Source organism: Brachionichthys hirsutus, chromosome 2 (assembly GCF_040956055.1).
Source record: "Brachionichthys hirsutus isolate HB-005 chromosome 2, CSIRO-AGI_Bhir_v1, whole genome shotgun sequence".
In the NCBI taxonomy this organism is placed as follows: domain Eukaryota; kingdom Metazoa; phylum Chordata; class Actinopteri; order Lophiiformes; family Brachionichthyidae; genus Brachionichthys; species Brachionichthys hirsutus.
Window position 1 is genome coordinate 4,854,859 of NC_090898.1, and position 11,039 is coordinate 4,865,897.

The window sequence follows — 11,039 nt, forward strand, 5'->3', positions numbered from 1 at the left end:
CGTGCTCTCTCCTCACAATCTCATATCGTACCATGTTATTTTGGTTACGCTAATGATATTTCCTGCTCCACTCCTTCATCATCCTCCCTGTTCTTGCTTATGGGGGGTTATCAGCCGTATTATGGGTGGCCTCAGTGGGAAAATGCTTAACCCAGAGCTCTGCAGGTTGTTCCAACCAGAGATGCATCAAGAACAGCAACCTGCATATTAAGTAACTGCCACATATACATGTAGCGCTGCAGCTCATCCCTGCTGCCCCGCCTCTTCATGTGTTTTACTCATTCATTCAGCTTTTATACTCGTCTCCCCCCCAACTGAATTAAATTGCAAGTTGTCAGTGGGGATTTCTCGCCCGCCAGACACAGACGGTGTACACTTAACAAGTGTGTGTGTGTGTGTGTGTGTGTGAGAGAGCTGTTTCATAGTCTAAATCTAAAAGTGAAATTACTACTATGGTGAAGCTGAAGGCATTTCATCCACTTGTGTAATCTGCTCTAGCAGTTATGATCAAACATGTGTTTGATGAACATCTGCTGTTGTGTGTGTGTGTGTGTGTGTGTGTGTGGGGGGGGGGCACAGCTGCACGGTTTACCTCATAAAGGAGGCAAAACAAATCTTAATGAATTTCTGATACGTTTTGAAATTTTGAAGAAGTTAAAATGTTTTATTTAGCTCGAGGCTCTATCAAGATTTACCTCAGCAGCAGGATTATTTTTGAGTCTGGAACAGTTTAGCCTCTGAGAAATGTGACGTACTGAATATACACAATTATGCAGTGTTGGGCGAGTTCCAAAGTGTTCTGAGCTAACTACCAGGATATCCCTGCCACCGCTACATGATAAAATGAGTTTATGAAGAGATGTTTAAAAGGAGTGATGAAATCAATACGACACTAAAACATGGAAATCATCTACGACTACGTTTGTGCAAGCTTTACACTGTAGCAGCTGTTACTTTTCAAGATTTAGTTAACAAGCTAAAAATAATGTCGAAAACGATTGAAAAATTTATTAGCTACAATTTATGAAAAGTAAATGTTAAAATAAAGCCGAAGTTACTTAAAACCCGACAACCCTGTGTGGCTCACTGAACCGGGTATGTCAGACACTGTGCCTGTGTGTGTCTGCGACAACACCTTCACCTTGTCTCATGCAGCCCCTGGGGATGTGTATCCCACATTAATAACTGCACACCCTAGTGTGTATGTGTGCGTGTGTGTGTGTGTGTGGTATTAATCTGTGATGGTGCTGAGAGCAGCCTGTCAGGTTGGATCAGTGCCCATCAGGATCAGGAATCATTGCCTTGGGTCTGCTCACTGCTATCTCATGCCTTAATGAGGCAGCGCTGAAGCGTTTGCCTGCACTCAAATAGATATATGTATATATTTCCATCGTGTTCCCAAATCCAATAACTCAATTTTGAGATGGAGTTGGATTTTAAGATTTTGTCTTAAAATCACTAGCAATAGAAAATCTGTGCCAGTTATTATTACATATTTCAGACCTTTTTCGTCAACTGAAACCATTGAGTTCAGTGTCATTTGAAAAATGTGAAGGCAGAAAGTCGATGTTTTAGGACCTGGAGGTTCCAAACGTCCCGATGAACAACTAATATTGAACTCATATCAACACTAACTGATTACATCCACTAGAAACCACTAGAATGAGCCCTTACTCTGCCAGAAAACGCTGCACCACCAGTGGACAGCGTTCAGTCATCATTGTTATCGGCTTGTGTGGTTTATTGGGATTATGATGGCCTCAGCATGGGGGCTGCTGTGGCTCAGTGTCTGTCCACTAAAGCAGAAGGCCTCTGCTCTTAATCTCCATTCATGGTTTCATACGATACTATTTTGCTGCCCTGCTCCTGATGAGCCCGTTAGGTCACATCTAATGGACGAGAGTGCTTGTGTGAAAGCGTGAACGTGACCTGTGATCCATGTGACCTGTAAACTATGTAGACATTGATCACATCTTACACACGTGCATAGCCGTTCATGATGATGGCCAATCTGTATTAAATTTGCAACATAAATTTAGGATTAAATGTTGCAGATTTTCAAAGCTTTTCCAGTCATGTGCTGGAACTAATGTGCTTGTCTGTGTGTGGGCTGACATTTAAGGGTTCTGCCTTTTAGTAGGTGGTTTCCCATTTGATCTTTCTTCTATCCTCAGTGTGATCTCTGATGATTTCTCAGAGAAACGCCATTGGTGCACCGGGAGCCCAGGCTTGATGAAAGTGGAGCTCGGGATTACAGGGTACATTGCAGCACAGCTTCCTTGAAATCAGCGTCTGCATTATTTTGAACTCTTGTCCAGATTTGAGGGAATAATGAAGTCGCCGTATTTCTCAGGGTGTGTTCACACAATACGTCCTGATTTTGAGCTATTTTCACGTTTGACCACATCTAGCAGAAGCAGGGCCTCCTTATCTAGTGATCAGCCAGCTAGATATAATAGTGGTGGGAACTCGTGCAGAGATGTGCATTCCACTGAGAAATGCTGGCCAATTCAAGTGTCTGTGTTTATCAGTGAAAATGTTTGTGAACAAGACAAAGTTGTGTCCAATGAAGGTGCTGCAAATCCCTCAGTGACCTTTAGAACCGGCTCTGAGGTGATCCTGTGTGGGTTTGGCAAAGTTTCTCTAAAGCTATGCTTATCCTCGACGGTGGTCTTATCCACCCCGCTGACCCTCGCAGCCAGATGGTGTGTGATTGCATGCCGCCGAGAGATTCACGGCACCACATTCAGTCCCATCACCCACTCACACAGCAACCCCCCCCCACCCCCCCTCGTCATTCTCCGTCCTTTCAGTTGGGTGTGATCACATCAAAGTGAAACGGCAAGGATTACAGGTTGCTCTGCCCTGAGGGTTCCCAAGCAAGATAATTCATCCTCTCCTTCTCCAACTGTAACACTCCTTGTTCCTGCCACCTCCGCTAGGTCCCCCATAATCCCCCCGCTGTGTCAGGAGGTCAGGGGGAACATGCCATGGACCGATCAAGATGAATACCTTACAGCTGGAAATGGCTAGCTGAGCCGAAACATACAGAGAGAGAGAAAAAGAGTTGATTGAAGTCTCAGCGGCATTTTGTGCTGCTAATTTTACATGCATGACATCAAGGCCCAGATATTTCTGCATCTGTTCAACAAATGTTTATAATGCAACACTTGTAATGTAGCAGTTGTCGTCCGACTTTAACATCCACTGCTATGGCTGGCGTTCTGTCGATGCATGCCATCCAACGTCCTAGTTCCTTCCCTGCTTTTGAAGAAGCTGCCATCCCTCCTCATATGTCCTGCAGGATTTGTGAAACATATTCCTCTTTCAGTTGCAGAAGCAGCAGCTTGATTTATTTAGATTAACTCAGGAGTTTAAATTTAAGAGAGTAGAACATATGAGCAGGATCCCCCCCCCCACGTAATACGCTTTCAGTTTAGTTCACATCGCTGTCTGTTTTCACACTAAAGAATTCCTCAAGTTCCTCATTTTGACATCATCATTCGGATGAACCCTCTGAACCCTGTCTTGCACTGAGCGACTTCAAGTGTGCACATTGAGCTGGGCGGCAATCCTCACAGCCACGTTCCAGACAACGTCTGAAGATGTTAAAATAACTTACATTTGAATCCAGCCTTTTTCTTGGTAAATCTGCTGCAATAATAGAACTCTGCTCTGACAGACCTGCGTTAACAGGCAGAGTTTTTAAAGTGAAGACAGCAACGATGCAGCATGACCCCCCGACTGTTTTCCTTTTCTATTCCTGGTGTTGATTTTAAAGATCACCTTCAAAACGACGCTTTCACAGTTGGAATCTTATGCTAAATATCGGACAGACCTATTTTAGGGTCCAATCCTGGTGTCCCAGTATGTTTCCATTTAGCGCCAGAGGTCTTGGCAGCTGCCTCTCTTGCGGCTGCAGTCGCGTCAGCGTTGTGCTAGCTGGTGCATTGGATTATAAAGGGTTCCCCATAAAACAATTTGTTATCTGTTGCTATCTGCCTTTAAAGCATATTCATGTAATGAAAAACAATGAAGCTGTCAAAAGCCAGTGAAAGAATGTGTGTCTGTCGCTGCAAGATGATTTTGAGAAGTATGCATGTTGGGTTCTCGTAACACACAGGGTTACATACATCTCAGTAACGCAGTAAAGGCCAGTTATATATGGCTGATATATGTTAAATAAAGCAATTCAATTTGCTGATGCCTACAACTGCATTCAGTTATTTAATTATCTTCTGAAAATTTAAATTAAATTGCTTAATCACGAGTACAAGACCAGGTTCTGGAAATGGTCACATATGAAGTGCTGCTTATGTGTAATAACTGCAGTTATTACAGCGGTAACGTGAACATTCCTGCTTGCTTTGGATAAATTATCATGCAACAGTGATAGATTTGAACCTTTTCTGTTCGATTATTCCATTCAGCTATTAATAACTGATGCAAAGAGGTCATAGGGGGAGACTCCCACTGTCACTGAGGAGCAAATAACCCCCCCTATTAAGGTTTTAGGAAGCTCAGCACTCATCTGTTTCAAAAAGGTGAGAGAAAGCCTTTGTCAGGACTACACTGGTTTATGAGTGACTGTTCAACGGGGGGTGGGCAGCGGGCTGGTAAACCTGGCTACACACACACACACTGCAGTGAACCCCCTGATGTGAGACCTATGACCTCCTTATAGGGAGCCCCGGCCCCTGATGGATTTATGGTTTTGTGTCTTTTCCACACTTGACCCACTCTTTTAAACTGTTATTCCAATTGCAGGTGCCAAGCTCTGCTCAGCAACCCCCCCCCCCCCCCCCCCCCCCTCCCCCCACCCACACACACACTTGTACCAGCAAAACATTGTTAAATTCATTTTTCCCTCTGTGTTGTGTGAAAAGTTTGAATGTATGACAACAATCGTGACTAACTGACCCATACTTCAACTTAGATTTGTGCAGAGGGTGACGCAAACCCGCATAAGTTATAAATGCATGCTAATTACTGTATTTCCAGAATATTATCAGTCGGCATGCTGTCGACACCAGCATACAGTCCTAATCTGGAAATCTGTCCTTCTCCCTGTTTATCTTGTCATATCTCTGTTTGTGTTGTAGGGATTTTATCCAAACTGATCTGTTATCCAAACATTTTGTGTTGGAGCTGGAATAAATGTCCGGTCTCGCCTCCAGTGAAGTCACAAATGAAACAGAACAGCAGAAGAACTCTTGGCAAGTCCCAAATCACAAGACTTCGGAGGCTCATCAAAGTGAGACGGTCAAATGATGCCTGAAGAATCAAAACACAATGAAGATCTAGAAAGGGTCATCCAACGCAGAGTCCTCCGTTTCATGTGCACGATTGTTTGGAGTCAGTTTCCATGTCCTTTGCAACTTTATCACACATTGGTTTTATGAACAAACACATTCAAGCACAATTTCAAACTTTTTGGAAAAGGGAATGTAAATCCTGATTAGCCTCCGACCACATTTCTGCAGCGGCTATCTCATTTTGAACATTCAGCAAAACAATACAGTATTTGTGGATTACAGATTACGAGAGTGAAAGATCAGCTGTGGCACCGTTTCAACCATGCATTGCTTATTGGATGGTTTATGGACGTGGGTCACAACAGCGATTAGACGCCAAGAATTCTAATTCTAATTCTCTCTGGCATAATTTGGAGGTAGATTGTTTTTAGAAATTGGCCGACATGATTGGGATTTGGATTAATAACAGAGGACTATTGTGTCTCGGCTCTTTACAGTCTCAGGGTTGACCAGAGTCACACGTCTGCACTGCAGATGCAATCTCTGCTGCTGCTGTAGATGTTAAAGGCTCTGTTCATGATGCCTGTGCACGACTCTGAGGATGTCCAGTAGCATGCAGACATGAAGACACACACATTGAGAGCGGCAGCATGTGCCGGCCCATTTCCACTCCCCTCCTCTCATCTCCCACCTTTCCCTCATCTCTTCAACCCCTCCCTCTCTCTCTCTCTCTCTGTCTCTCTCCGCTGTTGAATTAAGTCCATTATTACTGCCTGCTCTCCCTCTGAGTACTTCTCCTCCGCTCAGCGCCTGTGAGAGCCCTGTGCATGCGTGTGTGTGTGAACTCCACGCATGCATGTGTTAAAGAAGAGTTGTGTGTTTTTGGAAGTGGAGCTGGAACACAGACGCGGGAATACTCAGATCTCTCTGCACAGCGTGTTGAACTCACACCGGCTGCTTTTTGACCTTTTCTTTTTAAAGACTCACAGGACTTTTTCCACACCAAAGTGGAACGCAGCTCCCTTTCTTCCCTCCGGCTCCAGGCATCATTCCACCACAGGAGTTACACATATAGTTTTTTTTTTTTTTAACAAGTCTTCTCTAAAATAGTTGTTGCAGGATTTCTTATCCCATATTATTATTATTATTTTTACTTATCCTTCCAATTTGTGGACATTCGTCTTCAGCTGTCTCCCCCTGCTTCCAAAGGACCTTTTCTGCATGTCCTTGTTGAATTCAGACATGCACCTGCCTGAAAATGGGTGCACTGCAAGCACATAAGAGCTCAGCGAGTGTGTGCAGGTGTGTATGCAATCCTTTTCATACCGTGAGCATATAATCAAAAGCTTTGTTGTATTTTCTTTTTGCTTTTTTATGATATTGTAAAAGGTCAAAAGCAGAATACAAGCAGCACGGTCACAGGTCTCAGGCACGCTGAGCTCATGTTGACCCAAAATGATCTGAGCTCTGATGGAATGTATTTTTACTGGACAGGCATGCACAGGTGAGTTCATTTTGAGCTTCAATAAAGAGCGTTCAAGATCAACTGCTTGTGTTCATGAAAGACTTTAATTTCAAGTGATACTCAGGATAATGAGGAAGCAGAACAAATATTATGCAGTTTTCATTTAGTTTTTGTGCCGTTTAGTTAATCCAGCTATAAGTTTAATTTTGGTTGACGTTTAGTATCCATCCATCTGTCACAAACTGGACACCGTGCTGCGCAGAAAGGAAGTTAGAATGAAATAAGGGCAATGGTCAAAGCTGATGCTTCACTCAGCCGACTCTGTTTGGGACCTGAACCTGTGGTGCAGCTCTGGAACAAAGCATCTTTTTTTTTTACGTGTCATGCTGATGAAACGTGGGCTTCCTCCTGAGACCTGAGCTGAATCTGCTGTCAGCGTTTCTTTGTGAGTTGAGAGTATGGTTGTCTTCCTAAGGAGAGCCGTTTGTCAAAGGGCCAGAGGCAACTGTCAGGTCTTAGTTGCTGCTGCTGCTGCTACTAGGTTTAACATGGCCAAATGGCCGGCGACCAGCAGGCTGCGCCTCGGTGGCTCCATCATTGTGCCTTTTTTTTCGAACATGTCACACCAAACAAGACATTTAAGTCTGCTCATGACCATGACAAGGCAGCAAATCAATAGAGTGCTCATGTATTTCACTATCTGGCTTTGAAGGCTGAACTGATAAAATAATAAAGATGAGAAAGACTTTTAAAACCAAGAGCAGGACACAGACAGAAACTTGGCAAGGAGCGAGCAGATTGTTGACTCAGCTATCGTTTTTTTAGTTCTCCTATTTTCCCCCTTTCAAACAGATTACAAGCATTTGAATCAAAGCGAACAAATGCTATCCACAGTTTCACAGACTGAGAGGCGTCCAGAGTCCAGCGGAGCCCAGTAGCCTCCGTGGCTCACTTTTTTTTTGCTGCTTGTCTTTCAGGACAACCAGACTTTCCAGGCCAAATTGTAATGCTTTCCCTCTCAGTTTCTTCTTTCAGCTTAAATCCCATAAAGACATGTTGTTGCGTTTGGCTTACGGCTGCTTTACTTGGTAAATCCTGTGTGTGTGTGTGTGTGTGTGTGTGTGACTGAAACTTCCATTTATTCCTGTAAATAGCTTTGTCCCGAGATCTTCCATAGAGAACATTGCGTTATGTAATGTTTTCATTTAAATACAATTCTAGGATCTAGATTAGAATCTGCTTTGAATTTTGTACTACCGGCAAACCTGCATTTGAAGGGACTTGAACTATTTATGTGCCTCTTTATCAAGGTAGCTTTTAATTTAAGGTGAATATATTAGGATATATCATCTTATATTACTTTAATTAGGTTGAATGAGTTTACTTGTCATTGTTCACCATGCGAAAGCCATCAAGGGGCAAACCATAGAACTATTTAGAAACAGATGCTGATGTCAGTTTGTATAGATCAGATCGTCCTCGATCTGTGATCAAACCAAATATGCGCCTCTGTTTAGCAGTGAATATACAACACTCACATGTCGTTGTGTTCTAATATAGATCACTGAGCTATCAAAGTGAAAACGGCTATTGGCATGAAAGTTGACTTTGCATTTTCAGATGTATTTTGGGAGCATCTCGGTAAATCTTCTGTCAATGTGATCACTCTCTGTGTCATAGCTGATAAACGCATCCCCTACTTCTCTCTCTGCTCTGTCAAATAGTTAGAGTTATTTTTCAGCCATCCTTTTATTGATTCACTTCTTTTTAAAAAGGGGCTTCATTGTGTGGAAATGTTCCACTGAGCTGAGGACAGTAAGAGCTCTTTCAACCTAAAGCTCATCTTCTCCCTATATGCTGGTGATCTTTACATTCATTGTGTCATGTGTCAGCGTCAAGAAATTCAGGACAACATATACACAAGACAGTTAATAAAGTTATAACAGTTGATAAATGAATAATAAAGAAAAACCCCAAAAGGCACCGTTCATGCCAATTGATTTAACTTTGATTGATTTATAATGGTATGAAACACGCAGGCATAAAACCTCCCATCATTTCTTGAGGAGACATATAGTAAATAAAATTGCTCTTAATTTGCATAATCTTCCACCTACGCTTGACCCCTCTTTGTCCTCCCTATAGACAAAGGTGCTAAAGCCACCAGTAACCTGCTGTTGCAGGCACTTAACGCTGTAAAACGGAAAGCCCTCCCTCCTCCTCCTCATTCTTCCTTTTCCCTCCATCCGTCCCTCCCTCCTTTCATTTCTCCATCACAGGGAGGCTTAGACATTTTGGTCACAGGCCAAGGGAACTCTTTTCTCCTTGTAGGCAAGACAATTGGATCCTTTCTCTCCCCAACTCACGCCTCGTTCTTTTTCTCCACAATCCCTTCCCCTCTATCGTATTCTCTTTTCTGTGGGACAGCACTGAAGTATCTGTTTAATGCTCTTTTTCCCAGCCTCCGTCCTCCTTCTCTTCACGTGAACCCTGTTTCCCTTAACTTCCTTGTCTCAACCTCTTTCATACAATTTTTTTTGCCCATTTGCAGTTCATTATTCAATTTTTACATGACTCTTGCTCCCGCACATGTGCACGCTGTCGTTCACCCACATTGCCTGTGTGAATGTAGTGAGCGAGTTGGTGGTGGTCAGGAAGGCCGATGGCGCTCCTGTCAGGCTGCAACGGGGCAGCTGTGGGTAGTAGCTTCACCACCACCAAGTATGGAGTGAATGAATAATGCACAATGTAACGCGTCTTTGAGTGTCCAGAAAAGCGCTATAGAAAACCAATGCATTACTACATTATTATTATTATTTTGACTTTACCGTATTTTTCCTGTTTCTCCTTCCCGCTTTTTTCTTTCCTGCCTTGTTAGCATTTTGTGTCCCCCTCATCCTTGTTAATATTACTAGTATCTCACTCTTAACTTTCCTGTGGCCTCCTTTTTCTTTCCTTGCTTTTGGACCTCCAATCTTATCTTTCTCTCCTCCCAGTGGCCTCAATTCTTATCTCCTTTCTTTCCTTGTGTCTTCTTTGCAGCTCCCCCCCCAATATTAATGCTTGCTGTAGTAGAGGACGACAGGTTTCTGATATCAGTTTGGTCATTATTACTGTAGGGTTACACTCTAACCTCACTGTGACAAGCCTGTCACCTTGGGGGGGAAGGGACGCTTTGTCTGCCCGTGTCTATTTAGGCTGGTTTTTGACAGGATGCCCCCCCCCCCCCCCCCCATGAATCTCTCACTGTCTCCACTTTTAATCCACTCCCTCTTGGCATGCTGCTCCTCCATCGCTATTGAAGCTGAAGTGAATGCAAGTGTCAGCGGGCCCACTGGATTTTTTTTTTTATTAAGATGCATTATGGAGTTTGTGTATTCGTGAGAGTGTGTGTCTTTAGATGTGAGTGTTAGCAGGTTAAAGTGCAGAAAAGCAAGAGTCCGTGTCTGTGTGTACGTGCGGGGGGATTTCTTTGGGGGGTGGGGTATCGTCAAGGATGAGACAAGGTTGTACTGGGAACAATAATGCTCTCTTCAACTCATGATAATACGTTTGGAAGACACATAACACAGGCTGCAGCACAGAAGCTATTAGAGGAGGCTCTGAAGAGCAGTGTGACGGACCGTTCCTTTTATAGCTCCCGACAGGAGAGAGAGGTTCCAGCGCTGCCCGTCACTCCCAGGGACGGCGATGTGAGATGTGTGGACGTCCTTCTCCCTGAAATACTACAGCTCAGGAAAAAAAGACGAGTTTCTATGTGTCCTTCATCCACAAAAGCAGAATTTAGTAAATCATTTTATTTAAGTTGATAATGATTTCTGCGCCTGACACCTTAGCTTGTAGCAGACCAGAACCACGAATGTATCCCAGAACAATTCACAAGGCCTCTCTGTGCGTCTATGAAGCACTTTCTGGCAGAGACGGCAGCTTATATGCTGCTCAAAGCTTGCATGTTCGCTTTTGTCCATTCATGGCTGTGGGCATCTGTGTGTGTGTTTATATATTACAGGGTTTGTGCGGGTCTGCTTTGCTTAATTGTGTTGTGGCCTGGGAGCCATTAGCTTATAGAGCTCTCCTGTCTCTTTGCTTCAATAGCTCCATTATTCATAAAAATCTCCAAAAAGCCTGCATGGGTCTCTCTCTCTCTCTCTCTCTCTCTCTCTCTCACACACACACATCTCTCTGCAAACTCTAGTACAGGGCTGCGTCACATGGAATGGGATTCCATGCAACAAAAAAGAAGTTGCATTTTGAAGTTCAGTAATACCTCAAAATACGAGCGTTCTGAGATACGAGCCAGCCTACGAGCTTTATATTTT